Source organism: Mus caroli, chromosome 11, assembly GCF_900094665.2.
Source record: "Mus caroli chromosome 11, CAROLI_EIJ_v1.1, whole genome shotgun sequence".
In the NCBI taxonomy this organism is placed as follows: domain Eukaryota; kingdom Metazoa; phylum Chordata; class Mammalia; order Rodentia; family Muridae; genus Mus; species Mus caroli.
In genome coordinates, this window is record NC_034580.1 from 106,322,032 (window position 1) to 106,347,368 (window position 25,337).

At 44.5% G+C, this 25,337-nt stretch overlaps 1 protein-coding gene across 1 annotated transcript in view; it reads left to right on the forward strand.

Moving 5' to 3' along the window:
- Map2k6 (mitogen-activated protein kinase kinase 6) overlaps positions 1-25,337 on the forward strand; it is a 117,442-nt gene that overhangs the window by 52,672 nt on the left and 39,433 nt on the right. The gene's annotated exons all lie outside the window — the stretch shown is intronic.

The window sequence follows — 25,337 nt, forward strand, 5'->3', positions numbered from 1 at the left end:
CACTCTGCATAGATACTATGCACAGACACACTGTGCACAGACACACTCTGCATAGACACTGTGTACAGACACACTATGCACAGACACACTGTGCACAGACACACTGTGCACAGACACACTGTGCACAGACACACTGTGCACAGACACACTGTGCATAGCACTGATGAGTAAGATTCTCGCTGATGATGACATTTAGCTGAAGCCAGAAGGATGAGGAGGGATTAGGAAGGAAAGCTGGGAAGGAACGAGTGTTTCAGGTAAACAGTTTGCTCAGAGTTCTAGAGACACACGTCATTCAGTTCACTGGATTAAGGGAGCTGAAACTGAGAGAATGACTAACAAACAGAGCAATTAGGAGAGACTTGAAATGGAGTCAGAGAAACCACCGAGAATGTCACAAAGGTCTTTCATAGCCTGGTGCAAGGAGGGCATTTCACTTCAACCTCAGGGGGAAGTCAGTGCAGGAATGGCTTTATCCAGTCCCTGCTTGTTTATTACTCTTGCACTGTGTGGCACAGGGTAGAAGGAGATGAAAGAGAAGGTGCAGAGACCAATTAAAAGGATGGTGTAGAAATCCAGGAAAAAGATGATGGTGATGATGATGGTGGTGGTGATGTTGAATGCAGCATTAGCAAGATAGATGGAGAAAAGTGGGCAGGTTTAGGCTATCTTTTAGAGACAAATCAGCGGGATCTCCTATTGGATTAGACAAGACACAAAGGAGAGAGGAGCTTGATGGTGATTGGTCTGAGTGAGTATGCAGAGGGTTTCATAGGAAGAAAAGTGTCAAGGGGCTGGTAAGATGGCTCAGTCAGGTGCCGTGCTTGGTGTGAAAGCAGAGACTTAAGAGTTCAGTCTCTAGGACCCAGGTGTGGTGGCGCACATTTCTAAACTCCTGTGAGGGAGGGACGTGAGGATCCAGGGGACTTGCTGTCCAGTCACTCCAGGATGGTTAGACTCACAAGATAGAAAGTGATCGAGAGAGACAGTACCTGATGTCAACTTTTGGCCTCCAAATGCACACACATGGGCAAGCCAACCTGCATACACATGTGCACACACACACGCACACACACACACGCACACACACACACACACACACACACACGCGAAAGCAGTAGTTGCATTTGGATGTATAGACTTGCCTGAGATCTCTGAGAGGAATTGCTATGATTCGAGGTTGTGGGCTTTATTTGGAGCCACCCTCTAAAGCAATGGCAGCCTGTAATGGAACAGGAAGAGAAGGAAGAGCAAGCCACTTAGGGGTGAAGCGAAGGAGTCTGAGAAGGAGTGGCCAATGAGCTAGGAGCAGACCCAGGTGCTTGCAGAACACACTGTTGTTATGAGCTGCACGTGGCACGGCCTGCAGGGCGTTCCTTGTTTTGTGTTGCTTCCTTGGCTGGCTCCCTGTTATTAAATTGACACAACTATTCAGGTCCAAATCATACCCACTTATGGTTTTGGGGCTCTGTAGACTTTTGTATGAATCTCCCCAGGCTAAGACAAAGGTTTTGAACCACTGTGACCTATTGCAGGTTCTCTGGGGAAATAGGCCCCATATTTGTAGGGGTTACATATGTACGCGTGTGTGGAGAGGATAAAAAAAGCTTTTTTTTTTTTTAACTTGTTTGCTTGTTTGTTTTTGAAACAGGAACTTGCTATGAGCACAAGCTGGCTTCAAACTTGGGATCCTCCAGCTTCAGCCTCCCTAGGGCTGGGATTTCAGTTGTGTGCCATCAGGCCTGGCTGATGAAAATTGTTGTTTTAATGGAAAATACAAGAGCATAGTTGTTTTCTGGTAGAGGTACACCAGGCAGGAGGAACTTGGTGGTACTAGAGAGAGTTCAAGGCTCTCAAATCTTTCCTCCAGGGAGGGTACAGCCCTGAGGGAGGGGAAGTTGTCCAGACATCCTTCCTGGGACAAGGATGGACTAATGTGGAGCCCAGTGGAGGGCCTGACTTTGCACTAGAAGAATGCATTCACGTTTGTGTCAAGGATGAAGACGTCCTGATCCAGGACGAGTGATGTGTGAGGTCTTACTGCATGCCTCTCGTGTAAGACTGGAGAAAGGTCTTCATCTGAAGGAGAACTGTCATGCCCGTCCATGGGGTCACACTCACCTGTGCTCCGTGCCTTCATCCGCTTGCATCTGTTCTCGTTTCTTGGTGCACTGTGCCTGGATATTGCACATAGAGCTGCACATTGCAGAGGAGGCACCTTGCTCTCTTTTGCGTTTGTGTTCCTGCCAGTTCTGAAGTAGAATGCTTCCCTCTAACCCCACCCCCACCCCCTTCCCTACTCGTCCAGCTGTTTAGTTCATTTTCTCCCTGCTGTGACAGAGTACCGAGGAGGAGGGGTTCAGTCTACCGTGCATGACGTCTGGGCAGCTGGTCACGTGGTCACGTCACACTTGGACTTAGCAAAGCCGAGAAAGATGAACTCCAGTGATCTGCTTGCCTTGCCCCATTTATTTATTTATTTATTTATTTATTTATTTATTTATTTATTGTATGTGAGCACACTGTAGCTGTCTTCAGACACACAGAAGAGGGCATCGGATCCCATGACAGATGGTTGTGAGCCACCATGGTTGCTGGGAATTGAACTCAGGACCTCTGGAAGAGCAGTCAGCACTCTAAACCCACTGAGCCATCTCTCCAGCTCCCTTTGTCCCCTTTAAAAAAAAGGATTTATTAATAACAAAATTACTTGTATGTGTGTGTAGGTATAGGAAGGGGCTCATGGAGGGCAGAGAAGGCATCGGCTCTCCTGGCACTGGGGTTATAGATGGGTGGTTGTGAGCCACTTGGATCTATCACAAGAGTAGTGTCAGCTCTTAACAACAACTGAACTATCTCTCCAGCCTGCATTTATCATTTTTTTGTTCAATCCAGGACCCATGGGATAATCCTGACCACCCGAGCATAAGTCACCTCACCTCAGTTACCCAGTTCCGGAGCTCCCTTATAGACACGCCCAGAGGTCTGTTTTCAGAGCGATTCTAAATCCTACCACGTTGACAATGAAGAGTAACTACCACACACCCTTACTCCCTCACAGACTCTTCTAGGAATCAGGCGTGAGATGCCCTCACCTGGCTATTTCTTGGCTTCTCTCAGAGCTCTTTACTTACATCTTGTTCCTAGTGTGATTGCTTGGCACATAGCTACGACTTACAGTAAGATGTGTGTGCCCCGACAGCAGAGGTCATCTCTCTTTCATTTTGGTCTCTATTCTACCTAGCACCACTCATACACGTAGTAAGAGCTTAATAAAATTTTAGAAATATAACAACGTCATAGCAGGCAAATTAATTGACTTGGCATGTATTAATAAGCTTATAGGTAGGATAGGAGAAGGAGGAAATCTATTTAGCTCATGAGCACGGTCGTTCCAACCTTTGCTGACTTTTATGCCTTTGTCATGTCATGGTCACCACGCCGTGTTTGATGGACGCCAGCATTCAGAATGTCAGTTGTTGAATCTGATTTCTGAATCACTTGGAGAGCCCTGCAAGTCCTTGAAAGAGTATAGTCTCGTCACTTTTTGGGTCACCGGGGCTTCACATGAGGCAGAACCCTCAGAGCACAGCGAAACAGTTTAGCTATAGGATTTTGTACGTCTTGAAAACAATCACGGCCTGTTTCTCTGGAGACTAGCAGGTCTCCCCGTCTAGAGGTGTTCTCTGTTTGCTGACTTGCTTTAGAGGGGAGCAGCCTGCTGCGGCCTGGGTTTTAATGTCTTTATCTGTTTCAGTCAGAATGTTATTGAAATCAGTTGACTTCAGCTTGTGTGAAGCCAATGGCTGAACATTAGCTCACTCCTCAACTTGTTTCTTTAAGGTGCCAGACACATTTCACACATTGCTAATGCATGCAGTTCACACATCACTCATGCCCATGTAACTATGTAATAGATTACTTAACAAGCACGCATAAATATGTCTCTGCATAACTGGTTTTCGTAGCATCTTGGGACTATATTGCAACTAGGGAAATGTTATAGAAAGACAATGGATGTCTAGAGAAGTGAGTGACGATAAAATGCTAAGGGTTAAGAGCACTGTCTGGACAATTGTGTATGGTTGTGGTCCTAGAACATTCTATATCTGTGTCAACAAACATGGTTTCAAGTTCGTGCGTGAAACAATTTTTTACTGTGCCAAAATTGTCACATCAGTTTTATGGGAGTTGTGAAATTTGGATAATTTTAAGTTTTCTCCTTATGTTTTTCTTGATTTTTCTTAATTTTTCTAAATTATTATTATTACCACCACCATCATCACCACCGCCACCATCACCATCATCAACATCCTAGAGATGATTCTGGGATTTGAACTTAGGGCCTTACTCATGATGGGCAAATGCTCCTACCATGAAGCTATCCTCTAGCCCAATTTTCTAAATTTTAAGTAAATATTTTTCCTGGAAGAGTTGTGATTTCTTTTTTCGAGTTATTTGTTTTCGGTTTTGTTTTGAGACAGTGCCTTGCTGAGGAACCCAGGCTGATCTTGAACTCTGTGCAGCTCAGGCTGACTGACGTCACCAACTCAAGGTCTTCTGGCTTCAGCATCCCAGCTACCAGGACTGTAGGCAGGAGTTACCAAACCCACATCGTATGCTTTTCCTTTCTGAACTCATTTCTGAAGTCTATATTTATTTTTAAAAGCAACATTCTATTTTATTTTTTTTAAAGCATCAGTGGTATAATTATTCTTTCTTTTCTTCAGTAAGAAACCTGGAGTCCTAGACGTGAAATGGTTTTTAGCCAAGAGGACTAGAGAAGAATAGAGCATATTTACAAATAAATATTGGTCAGGAAAGAGTTGAAGATGCTTTAAAATACAGAATGTGATCATGGCTCTAGATATTAATTAAGTAACACCCCCTTTGTGTTTGTGTGTGTATGCGTGTGTGTGTTGTTTGCCCCCACACGTGTGTAAAGTTCAGAAGTTAACTTGTGGGAGTTTTCTCTCCATTCCAACCCTTGGCTTCCCGGGATGGAACCCAGGTCATCAGGCTTGGCAGTAAGCAGCCGCTATCCACTGTCACCCCCAAGTCAGGGCATTCAGAAGATGTATTCCCCTCCCCCTGAGTCATTTATCTGTCTAATTCTCCATCTCTGGCAGATGTTCCAATGGTGTATGAGGGGGGTGTCCCTAATTTCTCCATGGTGGAATAGCAGAAAGGCTTTCTGAATGCAGCTTAATTCTCCAGACTGAAATAGATGATTCTGAGTCGGATTTAAAAACCTAAGGCATGCAAATGAGTGCTCCTGAAGCCTTGACTCAGAGCACGCCTGTGAATGTTGATTGAATGTATCCAGAGTGGCTACCGCTGAATGAGAAGCCAGAGTGTCATTAGAAGGAAGAGGGTCAAGGAACACACATGGTGTGGTGTGTTATGGAAGTTTATCATAGGATGCAGTATGCTATTTCACTGTAAATTATTTTTCCTGTTGTGTATGATCTTGGATAATGTCGAGCCCATACAAATCACAGCACAAATGAGAGAGATCAGAGCAGAACATACTACTATATAGACTCTGGACTGAGTACGGTGCTGATCGGCTGGTTGACTAGTCTCGCTTTGTCTTCTATCAGTTCTTGCTGTGGTTTCTTTTCTGCTCCCCCAACCTTTTTTTTTTTATGGTGTTGACGATTGAACCCCATGCTTCCAAATGCTAGGCAAATATTATACCTCCATGTTCTTCCCTAGCCTCAACAGTGACTGTATCTACTGCCCTAGCCTCAACAGTGACTGTATCTACTGTCAAAAGCGAGCTTTTTTTTTTTTTTCTTTTTTTTTTTTTTGGTTGATCACAGAGTTACCTTTTGATTGGGGTTTGAAATAAGATCCGGAGTTATGATTTCACGTCCCCTCTGCCTGACAAAGCTGTGAGAGCCACACCCAAGGGCACATGCTTTAGGCTGCCCCAGCCCCCATGGTTGCTCTTGAACCATGACTGCAATCAACGCCTTTGCGTCAAGGCAGTGGTTCTCAACCTTCCTAATGCTGAGACCCTTTAATATCGCTCCCCTTGTTGTGGTGACCCCCTAACCATGAAATTATCTTCATGGCTACTTCATGACTGTAATTTTGCTACTGTTATGAATTATACTGTAAATACCTGATGTGCAGGCAGGGCATCTGATACTCCAACCCCGTGAAAAGGCTATTCAACCCCAACTGGGTTTCAGCCCACTGGGGTTGAGAATGCCTGTGGTAAGCCTTTTCAGATAGATAGATAGAACTGTTAAAGAATTAAAGTGCTGGGCAGGCCAGTCTCTTTCTGGTGCCACAGCCGTTTGAGACGGTGGTAAAACTCCTTGGACTCTGAATGCTGTGTTCCGCTGGATGGCAGAAAGACCTCAGGAGCACACAGAAGTGGCAGGTCGCCTTGATATTTACTCTTTGGCTTCTAAGCCACAGATTTGTTTCTTCTTCCTGGCAGCTGGTGTGGCTGTTTCCTTTACTCCTGCAGGGTCTCTGACTCAGTACCCCCTTCTCTTCGGAAGGATGAGAGCTGAGAAGGCAGCATGTCTAATTCGGAATTTAGTGCCCCTGAATGGCCTCAGAAGCTTGAAAGTCAGTGTCTGGGAGCCAGCGCAAGGACTCAAACAGAGATAAATATTTGTGTTTGGGCCAAGGTCTTAGAAGCAAAAGTACAATAAATGAGATTGGGAGAACACTTGAATTTTCTGAATTAGGGTTTGAGTTCCTGGAAAATCTCTTGTGCTCTATAAACTGAAGATAGAAGACTATGTTAAATTGGAAGGAGGGTGGCTCTAAACTCTCCCTGGGTCACAGTGTGCTCCGAGACAGTGACAATGCTGGAGGCCGGAGGGAAAGTTTTAACATCTAAGTTCGAAAGTTTTATGTTGTGCTGTCCGCTCTGGACTGTGGGTTAATTCAGTAGCTAGTGCGAGCTTCCGCTGTTGGTGATGCTCCTGGACTCCCCTCCTTTCCATTAGAAGCCCTTGCAGTGTTGCTGATGGGTAGGGATAAGAGCATCAATTAGCCATCAAAGGATGGACCATGCCCTGTTCTTCATAGACTGGTTAAGATGTGAGTATGCAGGTGGCCCTCTCAGGGCTGTTGAAGTAAGGGTTCCTCATTTCAAAAAGAAGTGCATGTGGCATTGTGGACATGGTCATGAGAGAAGGCTAAACAGAAATCAAAACACAAACCCACAAACACCCTGTGAGGTGAATCGGGGTGGTGTGAAGGATCGCCATTGTCTCAGAGCACACCGTGACCCAGGGAGAGTTTAGAGCCACCCTCATCCAGTTTAACATAGTCCTCTATCTTCAGTTTATAAAGCACAAGAGGTTTTCCAGGAACCCAGACTTTACTTCAGAAAACGCAAGTTTTTCTCCCAATCTCATTTAGTACCCCTTTGCTTCTAAGTGTGAACTCCTGGGTTCTAAAGTGTCGCATGGTTGTCTGTATGTTTGTGTGCCTGGTAGCTAGAAGTTTATTCATAGGTGTGTATGTTTGTGTATGGTTACTCTACTCACTGCTGTGACCTGACAAGAAGCTCCCAAAGGAAGGTGGCTTTAATTTTGGCCTGCATTTCTGGTGACAGGGCCCTTTGTAACTTGATGACAGGCAGCAGGCATAGATAACAGCCTCTTAGCCAGGGTAGTAGAACTTCCTTATGTCTAAGTAGATCAGCAAGCAGAGAGAAAGAAAAAGAGGGAAGATATGCTTAACTTTCTCTGTTTTCCCTTTTTCATTCAGTCTGGGAACCCAGCCTAGCCCACATTCAAGCTGAGTCTCTCTTAAATCTCTCTGGAGGTACCTTGGAAGAGACCCCCAAAGGTGTATCGCCCAGATGATTCCAAATTTAACCCAGTTGACAATGAGATGAAATATCATGCTATGCCTATGTAGTCATGTGTTCCTGAGCCCGGATTCGTGAAAGGGCTAAGAAGAAAGGACACCCCAGAAACAATGAGGACAGCTGCCATCCAGATCTTGACACCTCTCTTCTGTCGCAGGGAGTTAGCCTTCGTGGGAAAATGTGAGAGTAGGGTCACGGATGTGGGAATGGTAGGCTGCCATTCTCCTGAGCCAGTTCTTGATCGGAGCCTCGACTGGAGTACTTCACTCTTTGATTCAGCTGGATGCTTTGGAATGACAGGGCATCATCTATAAGATTACAGATAGCCCTTGACACATGATGGCTTGACTAGTGATTTGACTTAATTAATGATGGTGTGAAAAACCATAGACATTCCCTAGAGATAGTATTTTGAGTTTTCAATTTCCATCTTTCCCTCAGCAATCATTGATACTTGATACTCTGTGTATATGTATGTATGTATGTATGCATATATGTACATGTATGTGTACTTGTTCCCGTGTCCGAGCACCTACAAGTGTGTGTGTGTGTGTGTATGTGTGTGTGTATGTGTGTGTATGTGTGTGTGTATGTGTGTGTATATGTGTGTGTATGTGTGTGCATGTGTGTGTATGTGTGTGTGTATGTGTGTGTATATGTGTGTATGTGTGTGTATGTGTGTGTGTATGTGTGTGTATATGTGTGTGTGTATGTGTGTGTGTATGTGTGTGTGTGAAGCGGGTAAGAGGTCAACATCAATTGACTTTCTCAATTGCTCTCCACCCCATGACTTGAGCACAGGCTCTTTCACTGAACTTGGAGCTTATTGCTTCAGCTAGACTAGATGGCCATCCAGCACCAAGGGTGCTCCTCTCTCCCCCGAAGGGCTGGGTTATAGGCACACATTAATAGGACTGATTTTCTTTTATATGGGTGCTGGTGACTGACCTTAAGGTCCTCATGCTTGTGTGACAAGCACTTTACCAATGGAGCCAAGCCCCCAGCCTCACTATATGACTTCCTCATGATAGGGAGCATCAGCAGCCAATACTCTAGCTGAATAGTGCGCTAGTAAGCTGTAAGGTACGGTAGGTTAGGTGTATTCAAGGCGCTTTGTGATTTGTGGTAGTTTCCATTCATCGTCTTCTTCCTAGTAGTAGTATCTACAGTGGGGGCAGCCACACACTCGTTGATGACCCTCCTTGGTATGTCAATCTCCTGGTCTGAAGGAGATAAAGCACCATGAAGTGGATTAGGTACTCCGGTGTGCTCAGAGTGGTGATTAAAGGGGTACCATGGGCAGACGCAGTCCAGGTACACTTGTATCTGACATAGGTGTCAATTGTAGTCCTGTGAATTGCTCTCTCCTCTCCTGAATGGAGATAGCACTGTGAGCGACTTTCCACCCAAGAGCCAGCTAATCTTCTTGTTCTACGCGTCTGGGTTATCTGCTATTGCTTGATCATTGATAAGAGGGCTTCGTAGCGCCATATGTATGCCCAGCCTCTATCCCTAACCCACCATTGTAGGTTTGTTGTGAGAACCCTGGGAAATTGAGGCAAGGAAGTTGGCTGATATCCATGGTGGGTTAGCTTTTTGTTTGTTTGTATTTCCACCAATTACCGTGGAATCTCCTGATCCATACGGCCTGAGTAACAAGGCATATTGCACCAGCACCCAGATTGCTACTCAGTTCACGTTTCTGTTATCCGCTCCCTCCAGAGCTCCAAATGTCAATTGTGTTCCAAGAAGTCGGAGGGATAATGGGTTGAAAGAAGAAGGGAAAGTTAGTGCAGCGGTCACAGCTAGGGACAAGACTTTGTTTCTATCAGACCCAGGAGCCTGTTGATGTATCTTATAGATCTGTGTGTCCAGAAGACTAACAGGGAGCTAGAGAGATGGCTCAGTGGGTTAAGAGCACTGACTGCTCTTCCAGAGGTCCTGAGTTCAATTCCCAGCAACCACATGGTGGCTCACAACCATTTGTAATAGGATCCAATGCCCTCTTTTGGTGTGTCTGAAGACAGTTACAGTGGACTCATATACAAAGAATAAATAAATAAAATCTAAATAAAAAACCTCAACCCTCCAAAATACCCCCCTAGAGACTAGCAGGACTAGTTCATTGGCCCTGTCTGTTATTTTTCATTGATTGCAGGGGCCACTGCACACGTCAGCAGTCAAGACATGCATATAGCAGATCCTGCTGTTGTTTTCAGGGGTCGGGGACCTTGTAGAACAGGGATCTAGAGACAGAGGTGGTACTCGCTGTAGCCAGAGGTGAGGACTTGATTTGCACTCTTATGGAAGCTGATCAATACCTCTACTTGACTGGACAGTTCCCTGGGGTTCTGAATGAGAAGGCAAACAGATAGACATCAGGAAAGCTGCCCAGACTATATCCAGGCCCATGCTACACTTCACATAGCCCAGTGAGGGAAGTACGGGTCAGGACCCAGGCACGCCTGGCTCCCTTCTGATCTCATTGGAATATTGTAGCTTATTTACTTGCTCATTCTAAAGTTCAGTGTCTCATCTGCACAGTGGGAGTAACAACTCATTATGCAACTGAGAGGTTAGCACAGGGCGTACCTGCACGGGCCTTGCTTTGGACCTTGTATTAAGGGTCCTGAGTAATCCCCAGCTTGTGAACAGCAGCAAATGAATACACAGATCACTCTGTAGTCTTGTAAGAGGGAGGGAGAGCAGAGGAGATAAGGGATGGTGGGCAGTTTGTGAGAATATGATAATGCTAAAATGCTAGAAGTTAGTCAGTCAGTCTGTCAGTCTGTGTGTCTGTCTCTGTCTGTCTCTGTCAGTCTATCTCTGCCTCTCTGTCTCTGCCTCCCTGTCTGTCTCTGTGTGTGTGTGTGTGAGCGTGCGCGCGGGCATGAGGGAGGGAGGGAGGGAGAGAGAGAAGGAGAGAGAGAGGGAGAGAGAGAGGGAGAGAGAGAGAGATCATCTTGTTTATTGTATGGATGCACAACTTGTCAATTAAAACAACCCATGGCCAATAGGAAAGGGTAGAATAGAAGGTGGGACATCCGGGAGAAGAAAGAACTCTGGGATAGAGCAAGGCATGGGAGATTACCCAGGAAGATATGATGAGATAGATACATGGTACCTGAACACGGGTAACCAGCCATGAGGCAGACTGTAGATTGGAGTCAGTGGATTAATTTAAGTTATGATCTAGTAAGAGAAGAGTCTAGCTGGGTGGCCAAGGAATCAAGGTGTTGATATATATTTTGAATCTGGGTCTTATTTCTGAGAGCATGGGGCTGGGAGGAAGAACCAGGCTGAACTTTGTGTGTGTGTGTGTATGTGTGTGTGTTGCAGAGGAAAAAAAAAACTAAGATATTCCAGGACATTAAAGGTTGTAGGTGCAGCCTGGACCAAAGGAATGCAGCCCAGACTAAAGTTAGGTGTTGTGGTTGGTTGGTGCTACTGGCCAGCTTGAGGTAGAATTTCTTGGGAAGACTTTAGATGAGATGAGCCTATGAGTGTGTTTGGGGGATTGTCTTGAGTGCCTTAATAGGTCCAGGAAGACTCTGAACGGAGGCAGCAGCAGTCCTTGGTAGTGTCATTCTGGTCCGTGTGAGAGTCGAGAAAGCTGGCTGAGCTCTAAGCATGCATGCATTCATGTCTCTCTGCCCCTAACTGTGAACAGGGCTGCCTCACACTCCTCCTGCTGTGGCTTCCCCATGGTGATAGACTTTGACACGGAAATGGGAAAAGCAGCCTCACCCGGTCTCCTCAGAGTTCTTTGTTGTCAGGGTATTTTATCATAGCAATCGAAATGAAAGCAAGACAAGTGTGTTTGGGGAAGAGGGCTTCCATCTAACTGCCTCTTGGTTATTCCTTGTGTGTGTGTGTGTGTGTGGTGGGGGTGGTGTCTATTATATTTCTCACTGTTCAAGGAAGGGAAAGATCTGCTCTAGCTCACAGGTTCCTGGTAGGGAAGGTCTTGGCACTAGGACGCTGGATCTGCATAGACAAATCAGCAGAGAGTTTGAGTCAGCAGTGGGGCTAGTCTAAAATCCCAGATGACACCCCTGTGTTGTTACCTCACCCAAATAGTCCCCATTTCCCAAGATTCTACAACATTCCAAAATAGCGCCAGTAGCTGGAAACCCCTGAAAGTGGAATTATTGATGGTTGTGGGCCACTAGGTGGGTGCTGGGAACTGAATCTAGGCCTCTACAGGAGCAAGTGTTCTTAACCACGGATTCATCTCTCTAACTTCCCCTTCCCCCACCCCGTGACTGCATGAGAAGGGTGTAAATTATAGGCGCGGGGTGGGGGCAGTTTGCAGGGAAGTGTGGGCACATTTTTGCAGAGAAGAGACCTGGAATTCAGTCTTTCAATCTCAAGGGCTTATTCACCCTTGTAGTCCATTTAGGCCACGAGGGAAGTTGGCTACTCCATGTGTCCTCCCAGAAGCCTCTGGGAACATCACCTGAACATTCTATAAATTAACCCAAACGTTTTAGGAGAGATATCTTGTGGGTAAGGCAGCAGAACACTATATGTCATTTTATATTTCACAACCCCGCTCACTGCTAAAAATATTTTAAAAATATATATCATATTATATATAATATGTCATATATATATATATAAAAGTTTAGCTATCTGGGGGCTTTTTGTTAAAGGACTTAGTGAGTGAATGTCCTTCTGGGATTATACATCTCTCTCCTCAGCTCTTTCATGTCCATTTGCTTTTATTTCCAGTTTGTGAAGCCCTGTGGGACTGACACCTACTGTCCATGGCTGCCTCTAAGGCTCTTCTCTTACCTTACCTGTTTGCCCCTTGGCACATGTGAAGAATAGGGACTCTTCCCTGGGGTGGTATTGGCTTCAGTTCCTTCCTTCCTTCCTTCCTTCCTTCCTTCCTTCCTTCCTTCCTTCCTTCCTGTCTCTGTCTCTGTCTCGTCCCCTCCCCTCCCCTCCCCTCCTCCCCCCTCTTGTTTTATGCTTGTTTGTTGTTATTGTTTAGCAAAGCCTCTGGTAACAAAGATGAAACAATGTATGCATGTTCGGAGACTGTGACTTTTGCCAGGGAAGAAGGAAGCTGTCTTGGCAATGCTCAGCAGAGATGCTGGGTCTTCTCTTTTCTCTTCCCTCCCCTCCCTTCCCCTTCCCTTTTCCTCCCTTCTCTTCCCTCCTTCCCTCCTTCTTTCCCTCCTCCCCCCTCCTCTCTCTTCTGACTGTCTGTCTCTCTCTGTTTTTCTGTTTCTGTCTCTCTCTCTCTTTCTCTCTAACCCCTACATAGCTTTTCTTTACATAGAGAAAACATAGGTTTTTGGTTTTTTGGTTTTTTTTTCATAGCTCTAGCTATCCTGTGTCTTGCTACATAGACCAAGTTGGCCTCCAAATCACAGAGATCCATAGCTTTAAAGGATTAAAAGTATGGCTACCATGCCTGGCTTGTAAAATTCCAATTTGCTCTTCTTTCTTTTGGATCTTGCAATGAGAAGCCATAGGAAGAGTTGGGGATATAGAAATGGGCAGGTGCAAAAGCTTATACTTCCTGAGCTCTCAGTGAGTGAAATGCTTGTTGAAAAAAAAAAAAAAAAACCAGGATCAAAACAATTGGAACTGGGAGATTATAGAAAAAAGTTAATTAAAAAACAATGTGCATTTTTGGGCCGGAAAGATGGCTCTGTCATTAAGTATTTGCCTTGTAAGCGTGATGGTCTAAGTTTGAATCCCAAGAGTCATGTTTAATAAAAAAGATGACATGCTAGTGTGCTTCTGATCCAAGTGATAGGGAGGCAGAGAGGTGATCTCTGGAGCTTCTGGGCCAGCTAATCTAGTCTGATTGGTGAGCACCATGCCAGGTGGATAGAGCCTGAGGAATAATGCCTGTCTGGGATTGGTGTCTGGCTTCTCCACACATGCACACACATGTACCTGCTCACTAGTGAACATGCAAATGATCTACACACACACACACACACACACACACACACACACACACACACACGGGCACACATACAGACAGATAGACAGACACACACACACAATTGATCTTTTGTTTTGGCCACTATTTTTTATTTTTATTACTTCTTTGAGACAGTAATACAATGGCTATTGATCATGTTCATCTTTATGAGCCATCCTAATTCCTTTCAGTTCCATTCATCTCCCCTACTGACCAAACATTATATCCCTTTGTTTTCTTGTTTTTTTTTTTTTTTATATTTTCTTTATTTACATTTCAATTGTTTCCCCCTTTCCAGGTCTCCTCTTCAGGAACCCCCTATTCCATCCCCCTCTCTCCCTGCCTCTATGAGGGTGCTCCCGTACCCACCCACCTACTCCCATATTTCCTCCCTGGCATTCCCCTACACTGGGGCATTGAACACCCTCAGGCCCCAGGGCCGCTCCTCCCACTGATATCCAACAAGGCCATCTTCTGCCACATATGCAGACCAGAGCCATGGGTCCCTCCATGTGTAGGGGCTTACAGTTTAGACAGGAGTTCTTCAAATGTGTCCTGTGACCTTTGAGATTCTGGGACAGTCTTTGGGCCAGGAATTGTTTCTGAGTCACTTATTTCCAGGTATCCTGGTGCTCGGGTGTGGCACAGAGGAGGCTTGTAGGAGAACTGAGGACATCTTAGGGCCCAGCTGCTCTCTGTGCTTGCAGCATGGCTGCCCATTCGATTTTTCTCCTCTGCCTCTCATGTAGCACCTCCTGCTTCCTCGTAGGAGGACTGGGCACCGTGTCACATGAAACTCTTTAGCTGGCCCATCTGCCCATTTCAGACATTTTGTAATATCATGCTTTCGAGGACCCCAGGAGAAATCTTGGCAGAAGATGCTGGTGTGGATCAACCTTCAGCACCTCTCCTGGCTTCCCTTCCCCAGGGGTTTATATCGTCATCATTTTTGCCCGTTTTCCTTAGCAATTAATTTCCCAGAGCCTACCCTTCTGTTGAACATTTGCTCATGCCCTGTTCATTAGCACATGACCACATTGTGTGTGTGTGTGTGTGTGTGTGTGTGTGTGTGTGTGTGTATGCATGCATGCATGTCATGTGCAGGTGCTGATGCACATGAAGGCCAGAAATCAAAATCAGGTGTATTCCTCTATCTTTTTGAAATACAGTCTCTCACTGAATGGGGAACTCACCCAATTTTCTATCCCAGCTGGCCAGGTAGCCCCAGGCATCCTCCTGCCTCTGCTTCCTGATGCTTACAGATGCTTGCTACACTGTATCTGCATCTTACAGATGCTTGCTACACTGTATCTGCATTTTATAGATGCTTGCTACACTGTATCTGCATCTTACAGATGCTTGCTGCACTGTATCTGCATCTTACAGGTGCTTGCTGCACTGTATCTGCATGTTACAGATGCTTGCTACACTGTATCTGCATGTTACAGATGCTTGTTGCACTGTATCTGCATCTTACAGATGCTTGTCACACTGTATCTGCATCTTAGAGATGCTTGCTGCACTGTATCTGCACCTTACAGATGCTTGCTGNTAGAGATGCTTGCTGCACTGTATCTGCACCTTACAGATGCTTGCTGCACTGTATCTGCATCTTACAGATGCTTGTCACACTGTATCTGCATCTTACAGATGCTTGTTGCACTGTATCTGTACCTGGCTTTTATGCAGGTGCAGGAACTGAATTTGTTTGTTTCCCAAGCTCTTTACTGACTGGGCGATACTCCTGACTCAGCCAGTTTTTTGTTTTTTTTTTTTTTTTAATTTCTGATTTTTAAAACTTCATTTATATACCCTGTTTTTAATTGCACTTAATAGTAAGTTTTATTATAACATTTCACTCATATATATAATATGCTTTGACTATACCCATCTTCCTATTCCCTGCCTTTATCCTCCCCCCCCCAACTGATAGTCTCCTTCTACTTCACGTCATTTTAAACATCTAGATTATGCATAGGACAGGAAACGTGGTGTTTGTCTGAGTCTGGTCTGTTCCATGTAACATTATCTCCAGGTCTGTCCATTTTCCTGAAAATGACGTCACTTCATTCTTTAGGCTTGAGTAATACTCCTCTGTGTATATTTGCCACATTTTCACTATCCATCATCTGTAGATGGGCATTTAGGTTGGTTCTCTAACTTGCCTACTGTAAACTGTTTCAGGCCTCTTTTGACCCTTCTTCCCCACTGGATTCTTTCTTTGACTCATACTCAAATTTAATATATATATGCATATATGTATACACACACACATATATATTCATGATATATCATATATATGATGCTTCCATTAAATATAAATGTTTCTATATATTCTATATTATATTTATATATGTATATTTATATATTTTATACAATTATATATACAGTAATATATATATATATAAAAAACTATAAAGTAACACACGTACAAAAAAGATCAAGCATCTAGACTCTCCTTATATCTTTATGTTTTTTCTTCACCACTATGTTCTCTGATTTCTTGTATGTAATTTGTGGTTTCGTCAGGTCTGCAGATTTTCCCCTTCAATGAAGCCTCAGTGAAGGTACTCACAAAGAGCCTCGTGTTGAACTTAAATCGAGAATGTGTCTCATCTGTACGCAGTTGACGTATAGATGAGGGACAAAGGGACCACCCTGAAAAAGTCATTTTTCAGTTGTTTTCTGGGGCACTAACCTGGAGCCCCCAAACCATGGTGGGTGCTGGGAACAGTGAGAACATTAATTGATGAAAGGGTGTTTTTGTTTTTGTTTGTTTGTTTTTAGGAATGGGGAAACTTCTTAGGGAGAATTAGGCAATCTTCCTGCTTACAAATGCACCAAGAGGGTGGCAGGGTCACTGAAATCCCTTTTGTTTAGTCTGTTTATTTTATTCTGAATGTCCACCGTAAAGCCAGATGTGATAGTGATAGTGACCCTGGGTGTTTAGTCTGTTCTGGGACAATTGACTCCATGAACAGGAACCCAGAAGGTCCAGGTAGATGGCAATTGCTGCAGGATAAGGCAACCATCATATCCATTAAGAGACCAGAGCCCCTTGGGACTCTGAGCTCACAGGATACACAGGACACAGAAACATCCCCAAGACTCAGCAACTTGCAATCACCAATCACAGTCCCGGCTTTCAAATATTCACCTACTTTCCTGCTAAAGTAATTTATGTTGGACAGACCGGCAGGCTTACCAACATCATCAGAACACCCTCAGGGAGAGGGTGTGGAGTCCAATAGAGATGCCACAGGGCTGCTCAAGAGCAGTCATCCTTGTGACCTTCTCTGTGAAGTTGATAAAGTACTCCTCTGAAATACCAGAGCATCAATTATTGAGCCAATTACCTGGTTGATTGACCAAATGTTTTCCATCCTTGCCTTGGGGGTGAGGGAGGATGGGATGGGACATACTAAAGTCCAGAAAGGTTAAAATATCTTGAGCATAGCCCATGGGAGTAGATGGCTTAGTTTTTGTATTGAGTCTAGAGCCTTTTGGCAGACCTTGGTCATGCTCCTCCAGCTCCTGGCAAACATCTTTATGACCTGCACGTAGTATCTGGAGAAGCCACGTGAGAGAAGCAGAAAACCTGAACCGTGTCCTTCTCCACAACAGTTTTCTGTGGATCCTGGGATTTATATTTAGCACAGACCCAGCTCAGCCACAAGCCTCCCACGAGTAGCCACGTGACGAAGAGCAATTTCAGTTGAAACACTAAATGCAATTGTGTTATATGGGAAAGCCAATTCTCTGTATGTGCAGAAGCTCTATGTACCTGGACCTAGTCCTTGAAATAGTAGAAATAACCCCTCATGGAGTTGCTGTGATCCTTAAATAAGTCATGGCGACTACTGAAGACATCATGTTACATATAATACATTCCTAAGAAATTCAAGTGTTTAACCACGTTTTCTCATGAACAGCCATTTGTTCATAACACAGTACCAAACACAGAACAAGCACTGTAGCTTGCTTGGTAATTGAGCTTTGAGTTTTCCAGCTTCTGTGTATTCAGTGTCAGTACAAATGTTGCTTAGCTGCCTTCAATCTGCTGTAGGGGTGCTGCTAGTCCCACTGTAAGGATGAAGCTCTCAAGTTCCCAGAGCTAATGAGTCCTTTTCTATTGGCCCCTCCTAAGCCCACCCCTTTTAAAAACAGGGTCTTATTAAGCTGTATTCCAATTTACTGCATATAACAACTTTTTTGAAGATTTAAAAATCATTCCCCCCCCCCCCAACGTAAATCTGGAGTACCTCCCTCAAACCTTCATCCTGCTCTCTAATAATAAGAATGTCTAGTTTCCCATTAGTAACGTCAGTGATAGTCAATACATTAAAAATGGGCAGTGTAGTGTTAAGAGATGACTCACTGCCTAAGAGCACTAACTGCTCATTTGGAGGACCTGGGTTCAGTTCTCAGACCACACATAGTGGCTCACAAATATCTGTAAATCTAGTTCTAGGGGTGCTGATGCCCTCTTCTGACCTCTGCAGGAAACCAGGCATTCAGGCAAAACTCTCATACACCTAAGATAAAAAACAAAAAAACAAAAAACTCACAATGTAAAGGAAATTTTATAAGATTATTATATCCAGGAATAATTAAATAAGCCATCTGCATATATATATAGTACATAATCAATACAAACATATATTTGTATGTGCATATATATGTTTAAAAATATACATATGCTTTTGTGTGTGCATATATATTTAAAATTGAAAAATAAAATTTGTATACATCATTATTTTGTGTCAGTGTATGCCTGTGCATTGTGAATGCAGTGCCCTTGAAGGCTAGAAGTGGGCATATATAACCCTTGGAATTGGAGTTACAGATGGTTCTGAGCCACCGTGTGGCTGCTGGGAACCAAACATGGAGAGCTCTTTAGGAATAAGCCATCTCTCCAGCCCTTAGATTTTTGACTAGACACTGTAACCCTATTGGGAATAATCTTTAGGTACCACTATGTATGAGACACTAGGGAGCATATATGAACCTATCTATACCTTTCACTTGTCCCTGTGATCATATAGAGAGTAGAGGACTATTCTTACAGTGTGCTTTTTTGCTTGTGTTCAGTCTTGGAGATGAACTGGTTTACATGTCTGAAGGTGACTACCCAAAACAGTTTCTAGACCTGTTGCCCAAGACTAGAGAATGTGACTTCTTCTGACACATTGAGCTATGACATTGCCTGAAGTGATATTTGTTCATTACAGTGATCATGACTCATTCAGGAGTACAGACTGAAGGCTTCTGTTTTTCTATAGGACTGAGTAATGTTCCCATTAAGGGCTACATGAGAATCTGAAATGCTATTGAAATATTAGTTTACTAGTACAAAGCGAACCACGTCGAAAATAACTAATTCGCTTTTATAGATTGGCTTTCTCTTTCCAGAGAATCTCATATTTCAGTTCTGTGACTTTCCAGGAGTCATTCCTGTGAAGTTGGACATCGTGGACCCCTAAGAAAACATGTCACCATTAAGTGAAGCAGGAAGCCAGGGAATCCATAGCTGAATAAAAGATAAGCTGCCGTGGTCTGTTACCAGGATGTATTTTGAAAACCAGACTCTTCTCAATGCCTGGTCTCCCTATGCAGATCATGACAGGGCAAAGGATGAATATTTTCTCACTACTATTTCTTTACTGTCTTGTCAGGGAGCATGAGCTATTACAGACTGTACCAAAGACCCACAGAAAGGGCTAGATGTCATCTTATGGTTTTTCTGCCCATTTATCCAATTTATTTATTAAATTCAATGCCATTTATTGAATTAGAAAGACCCGGAAGGAGGCCAGCTTCCCCCACTTTGCCCCAGCACAGGATAAGTGCTCTGGGCATTGAGGTACTGACCTACTCATGGCATAAGAAGAAAGCCTGCTCCTGCCTTAGGGAATGGAGACCACACAGGGGAGGGCAATTTCATTGTTATTTACATTTTGATACATTTCAGAGACACTCAAAAGTAACGTACTCTAATGAGCCACGCAATTTCATTGTTATAAACATTTTGATACACTTCAGACACACTTAGAAGTAACATACTCTAATGAGCCGTCAGTCATCACCAAGCTTCAACAGTTACCAGCTCATGGCTACTCCTTTTTCACTTTAATCTCCAGTTTGCAGGTCTCTCCGGCTGTCCACATTATTTTGAAGCAATTCTTTGAAGCACACCATTGTAAGCATTTCAGGGTTTATATCTAAAACAAAACAAAACAAAACAAAACAACCCAACAACAACAACAACATAAAAACGAACCTGTCTAAAACTCTTTCAAAACTCAGGGTGCATTTTGAAAAGATAACCACATCCCTAAGTTTCTTCCCAGTCTGTTTCCATATTTTTCTTTCAGAGCGCTGTTTTTCAACACTTTGTTTTGATAATGGCTCCTGAATGGAGTAGCCCCTAACTAAGGAAGATGTAGCCATGCAAAGGGGATTCCCCACAGGGCCCCTGCCAGCCTCCTCCCTTCGCACTGACTCTAGACCGCAAGTAGAGAGAGCCTTGCAGGGATTTAATATTTGGGCTGTTTTGAGAGAGCATGTGGTCAGCACGAAAATGCTAACAAGACAGAAAATACTTTAAAAGCACCAAGTCTTTAAAAAAAAAAGTGCCCCAGCGCAGGGAACTGTAAGAGCAGCACTCTGGGCGCTCACATTCCGACGTACTCTCTGACAGGACCATGATTCCCTGTCTACCTGGCTACCTTCTTTCCCCTCCTGTTTCTTGTTTCCTTGTCTGCTTTGTTCATCGCTCTCTACTGTCAGTTCTTCCCATTTCCCTGTAGCACACTGTTGAGCTGCTTTTGCCCACCATGTGTCTGATGTTCCTCCAGTATTTTTTCATTTAGTACTTCTGAGTTGAAACTCATGGTATTAATTACATGCTTGTTTATGGGGCACAGTATGGTGATGGTGATGATGATGATGATGATGGTCTGTCTTGACACCCAGCTTCTGAATAACGCCACAGAGACTTATATTTATTTATGACTGCTTAAGCTTTATAGTTTAGGCTTGCTCTCAACTAGCTTGTGTAGATTAATAACTCGCTTATACTAATCCACATTCCGCACATGGCCAGTTACCTCTCTTTCTTCCCGGTACATCCGGCTTCCTCCAGTTCTGGCTGGTGAATCTCCCAATGTCCGATCTTTCCCAGAGTTCCTATCTCTGCCTGGATGTCCCACCTTTCCCCTTCTGTCCTGCTATAGGCCATCAGATCTTTATTAAACCAATCAGAAGGTGATGGGGAAGAATGTTTACAAAGTATGGAGCAGGTGTTGAGTAATTAGAGTAGCAATACCAAAGTCGGGACAGTACTTAACACACTCTGCTGGTACAGAAATCATGTGAATAAAGCAAAGACAGCCTTTACACGGTGCACAAGATTATCCCAGCGATGGGGGGGGTGGGGTGGTGAAGATGCTTATCAGTCAGGGTTCTCTAGAGGAGAAGAACTCCCAGAATAAATATACCTTACAGGGGTTCTAGATTAGATTGGTTTACAGTAGTCTAGCTGGATGATGCTTGAGAGGCTGAGAATTGGGTAGCCGCTCTGTCAAGCGCCTCCGTAGTACCTGGATTGCAGTGGTGATCTGGAGGACTCCTGGAGAACTTCCACCCAAGAAGCTGGGTTCTGGTGTCAGCTAAGGATAGCAGAAATATCAATGGCAATGGTGAGTCAATCTGCTCACCAGCAGGGAGGGAAGGTGAGGGACCAAAAGGAGCTCCCCTTTCCCCTTCAAATCTCTTCATACTTGCTCACTGTGGGGATGTGGGAGGGTGGGGAAGGGGAAGGGGGAGGGCTCTTCTGGGTTTGTTCATCCTTTCCTCAAGGAAATGACCTCACAGACCAACTGGGGATGCTTCTTTTAGTTGATTAGAAATCCAGCCAAGAGGACAGCTGAGATTCACCATCACAACAGCGAGCTCTCATGTACCCCTAAGTCAGTTATTAAAGGCTGCCCATAGCACCACTTCCTTTGTGAGACATTTTCTTCTCTGTGTCTGACTTCCCTGCTCCCGCCTTCAGAGTGCAATGTTGATATCATCCACCACATAAGTTTGCAGCTATATATTGGAGTTTCCTATCTGCTGACTCCTGCAAAGCAGAATTTGTATAGTAATGAATTTTACACCTTGTTATGCTTACTTTAGTGAATTATTGCCAGTTTCAGTTCAGTGACTCAGTTAGCACAGTGAGGAACTTAACTTTGAATTTAGTTGTTTAAAAAAGATTTATTTTATTATTTTTGATTGTAATTAGCATGCCTTTGGGTAGGCACGTGCATATGAAGGCAGTGCCCAAGGAGTCCAGAAGAGGGTGCTATCTGTTTTGGAGAAGGAGTTATAGGCAGCTGTGAGCTGGCTGATGTGGGTGCTAGGAACTGGACTCTTTAGGTTTCTTTTAATCTTTCCCTCCCTCCCTCCCTCCCTCTTCCCAGATAGGATTTCTCTGTGTAGGCCTGGCTTTTCTGACTCACACTGTAGACCAGCCTGGCCTCAAACTCAGAGACCCTCCTGCTTCTGCCTCCTTGGTGCTGGCCCTAAAGGTGCACACCACCACTGCCTGGCTACGAACCTTGGTCTTCTAGAAGAGCCATGTGTGCTCTTAACCACCTGAATCATCTCTCCAGCCTCCAGGAATTTAATTTTTCAACTCTTACAACTTACTTGGTTGTAGGGGAAGTATCAGGCGCCTAGGAGAATGGGTTTTTAGCATTTATTAGGTGAGAAATGGTGAGATTGAAATATTTTATCTAGACTTACGCTATGCTGGGCAAGTGGTTCTCGACCCTGGCTGGAATCTAAGTTACTGCGGAGCTTAAAATGTGTGTTTTTGTGTGTGTGACAGAGATAGATAGAGAATATGTGAATGTGTGTGAAATAGAAACTGTGTGTGTGTGTGTGTGTGTGTGTGTGTGTGTGTGTGAGAGAGAGAGAGAGAGAGAGTTAGTTTTGAGGTCACACTCTTAGAAATCCTGAGTCTGTAGAGTTGGACTTGCTCCCATTGTTGGTGGGGTTCACATTGTATGAGTTGTTGAGAAATGTAATTTTAGCACAAGTCACACAAGGGAAGGAGCTCCAAGGATGTCATTCGAAGTCACAAGGTGCCTATGAGAACACATTCTGCTAACATTATATTAAAATAAAAAAGCTTTTTTAAAAGTACAGATATGGAAAGGAGGGAGGGAAATATGAAAAGAAAAAAAAAGCCAAATAAAGTGGACTCATCTTTAAGATCGTAGAAAGGGAGGGGAGGGTGAGGGAGGGGCTATGTGAGGCGGGGACTAGGAGGAGGGGAGGGCTGTTATCTATCTGGATGTAAAGTGAACAAATAAATAAATTAATGGAGGGGAAAAAAGAGATCATATTTCAAATCCTAGTTGTGATGGATTGTGGTAACTGTCAACATAGCATGATTCAGAGTCTCCTGGGAAATGGACTCTGGGTATTCTATTAAGGGACTATCTTGATTCCATTATATGGCTGTAGGAAGAACCATTCCAATTGTGGATCAGGCTATCAACTGGGCAAGAGAACCTGTATTGCATAAAACAGAGACAGTGAGCAAGCAATAGCTTACATGTCTTTGTGGCTCTCTTCTAACTGCTACAATGTGGCCAGCTGCTTCAAGCTCCTGCTGCCAGGACTTCCCCATTACTGTGGATTGTACTTTGAACTGTGAGCTGCTATAAGGCCTTTCTCTTAATTTGCTGGTGTTTGGCTATGCTATCACAGCAACAGGAAAATAAACCAAGACACCAGTTCTGCTACTCAGTTGCAGTGTGATCTTAAAGAAAGTTCCAGTAAACAAACTGGAGCTGATAGACAGCCACACCAGGCCACTCACAGACTCAACTGACACAATGTACTTGAACTCAGTCAGTGCCTGTGGAGACTGGGTGCTCAAAGGACCCTTCCCTTCCCCCTCCTCTGCCTCTCCCTTATCATTTTCATCTTCCTTCACTCTTTCCTAGCTCCCTCTCTTCCTCCCTCCTTCTCTCCCTCCTTTTCTTACCTCCTTTCCTTCTTTCCTTCCTCCCCCTCCCTTCCTTCCCTCCCTCCTCCTTTTCTATCTTCTCTCTCTCCCCTCCTTCCCTCCCTCCCTCCCTCCCTCCCTTCCTTCCTTTTTTCCTCCCCCCTCCCATGCCTCTCTGTGGTTTGCTCTGTTCAAACAGCCACGAAAAGGATAATGACCATTCAGTAAACAGATATTTATGATGAAGGGCACTGGACAAAATTTTTGCTGCTGCTGTGGAACTTACACTCTTGAGGGGAAGACAGACAGACATTAAGTCAGTAATAGGCAAATGTGAACTTAAAAGCACGGAGATAATACGTTGAGGACAGTGAATGAATGGTAGTCTCGAGACCTATTTTACAGAACTGGGGAAGGGCTTGGGAGGTTCTGTGGGGTTTCCATGGATGTGCTGGATTCAGAAGGTTGAATCTGCTAGCACCTGGAGCTCTCCCTGTAGAGGGGACCATGTAGGGACAGGCAAGCTGCTAAGAGATTCATTCTGCCTTCTTAATTAACAGGATTCTAAGTTTTCAAATGAGCTTTCCAATTTTTCTTCTCTAAACTTTGTGCAATCTCCCACCCACCTGAGATTTTGCCCTCCGTGCCGAGTCTTAGTGACGTGCAACAGCATGTGGTTTGTGGAGTTGCGTTGGTTGAGGCTCCTTGTCCTCTTCCTAGTGGGTTGTGTATAAGCAGCTTTACCGCTGCACCTCCTGCCTCCTCTGGGCTCCGTTAGCCGCTTTGCATATGATCCTTGTAGTTTAATGGCACCTAATGACACTTTTCTGTGAGCTTTGTTGCCAGATACACTTGGAACAGGAGGCCAGATGCAAGTTGTAGGGAGAGGGCAGCCAAGGGCTCCAGGTCCCCAGGAACTTGGCTAGAAGTCCCATTCACACCAGGAAACACGCTAGAAAAAAGTAAACTTGGCACCGGTGACCTGCAGTTCTTCCTCTTGGGAAGCCATGACCGTAGTCGAAGACCCCCAGAGTCATGCTTGCCAGCCTTCAGTGGCACTGACAAATTCTGAGACACCCGATTATCTCTTGGTGGCACCTTCTGCCAGCCGTGTGGGGCTGCATGCTGTTTGGGTTGGCACCAGAGCACAGCCCTGTATTTTATGTAATAAGACACATCAGAAAAGGCCTTTGTGCTTACCCCCACCGAGTGGGCACTGGGCGGGGACCTCATTTGTACCCCATCATTTTATGTACACTCGATGCTAGGATGCTTCTATGTGGCCTAGTAATTTTTTTTTTCTTTCTAAAAATTTCTTTCTCATCCCAGTACTGTTTTGCCTCTGGTCTGAATCCGCATGACCTGGCTTTGGTTTCAAGATGAATGCAGCCAAGGTGTGTGCTGGGAGGGTACTGTTTTCAGAGACCCCCTCCCCCAAACATGCATGCACACGTAATACGCATAAACACACATTTGTGTGTGCATGCTGATGAAACACTGTGTGTGTATGTGTGGTGTGTGTGGTGTGTGTGTGTGTG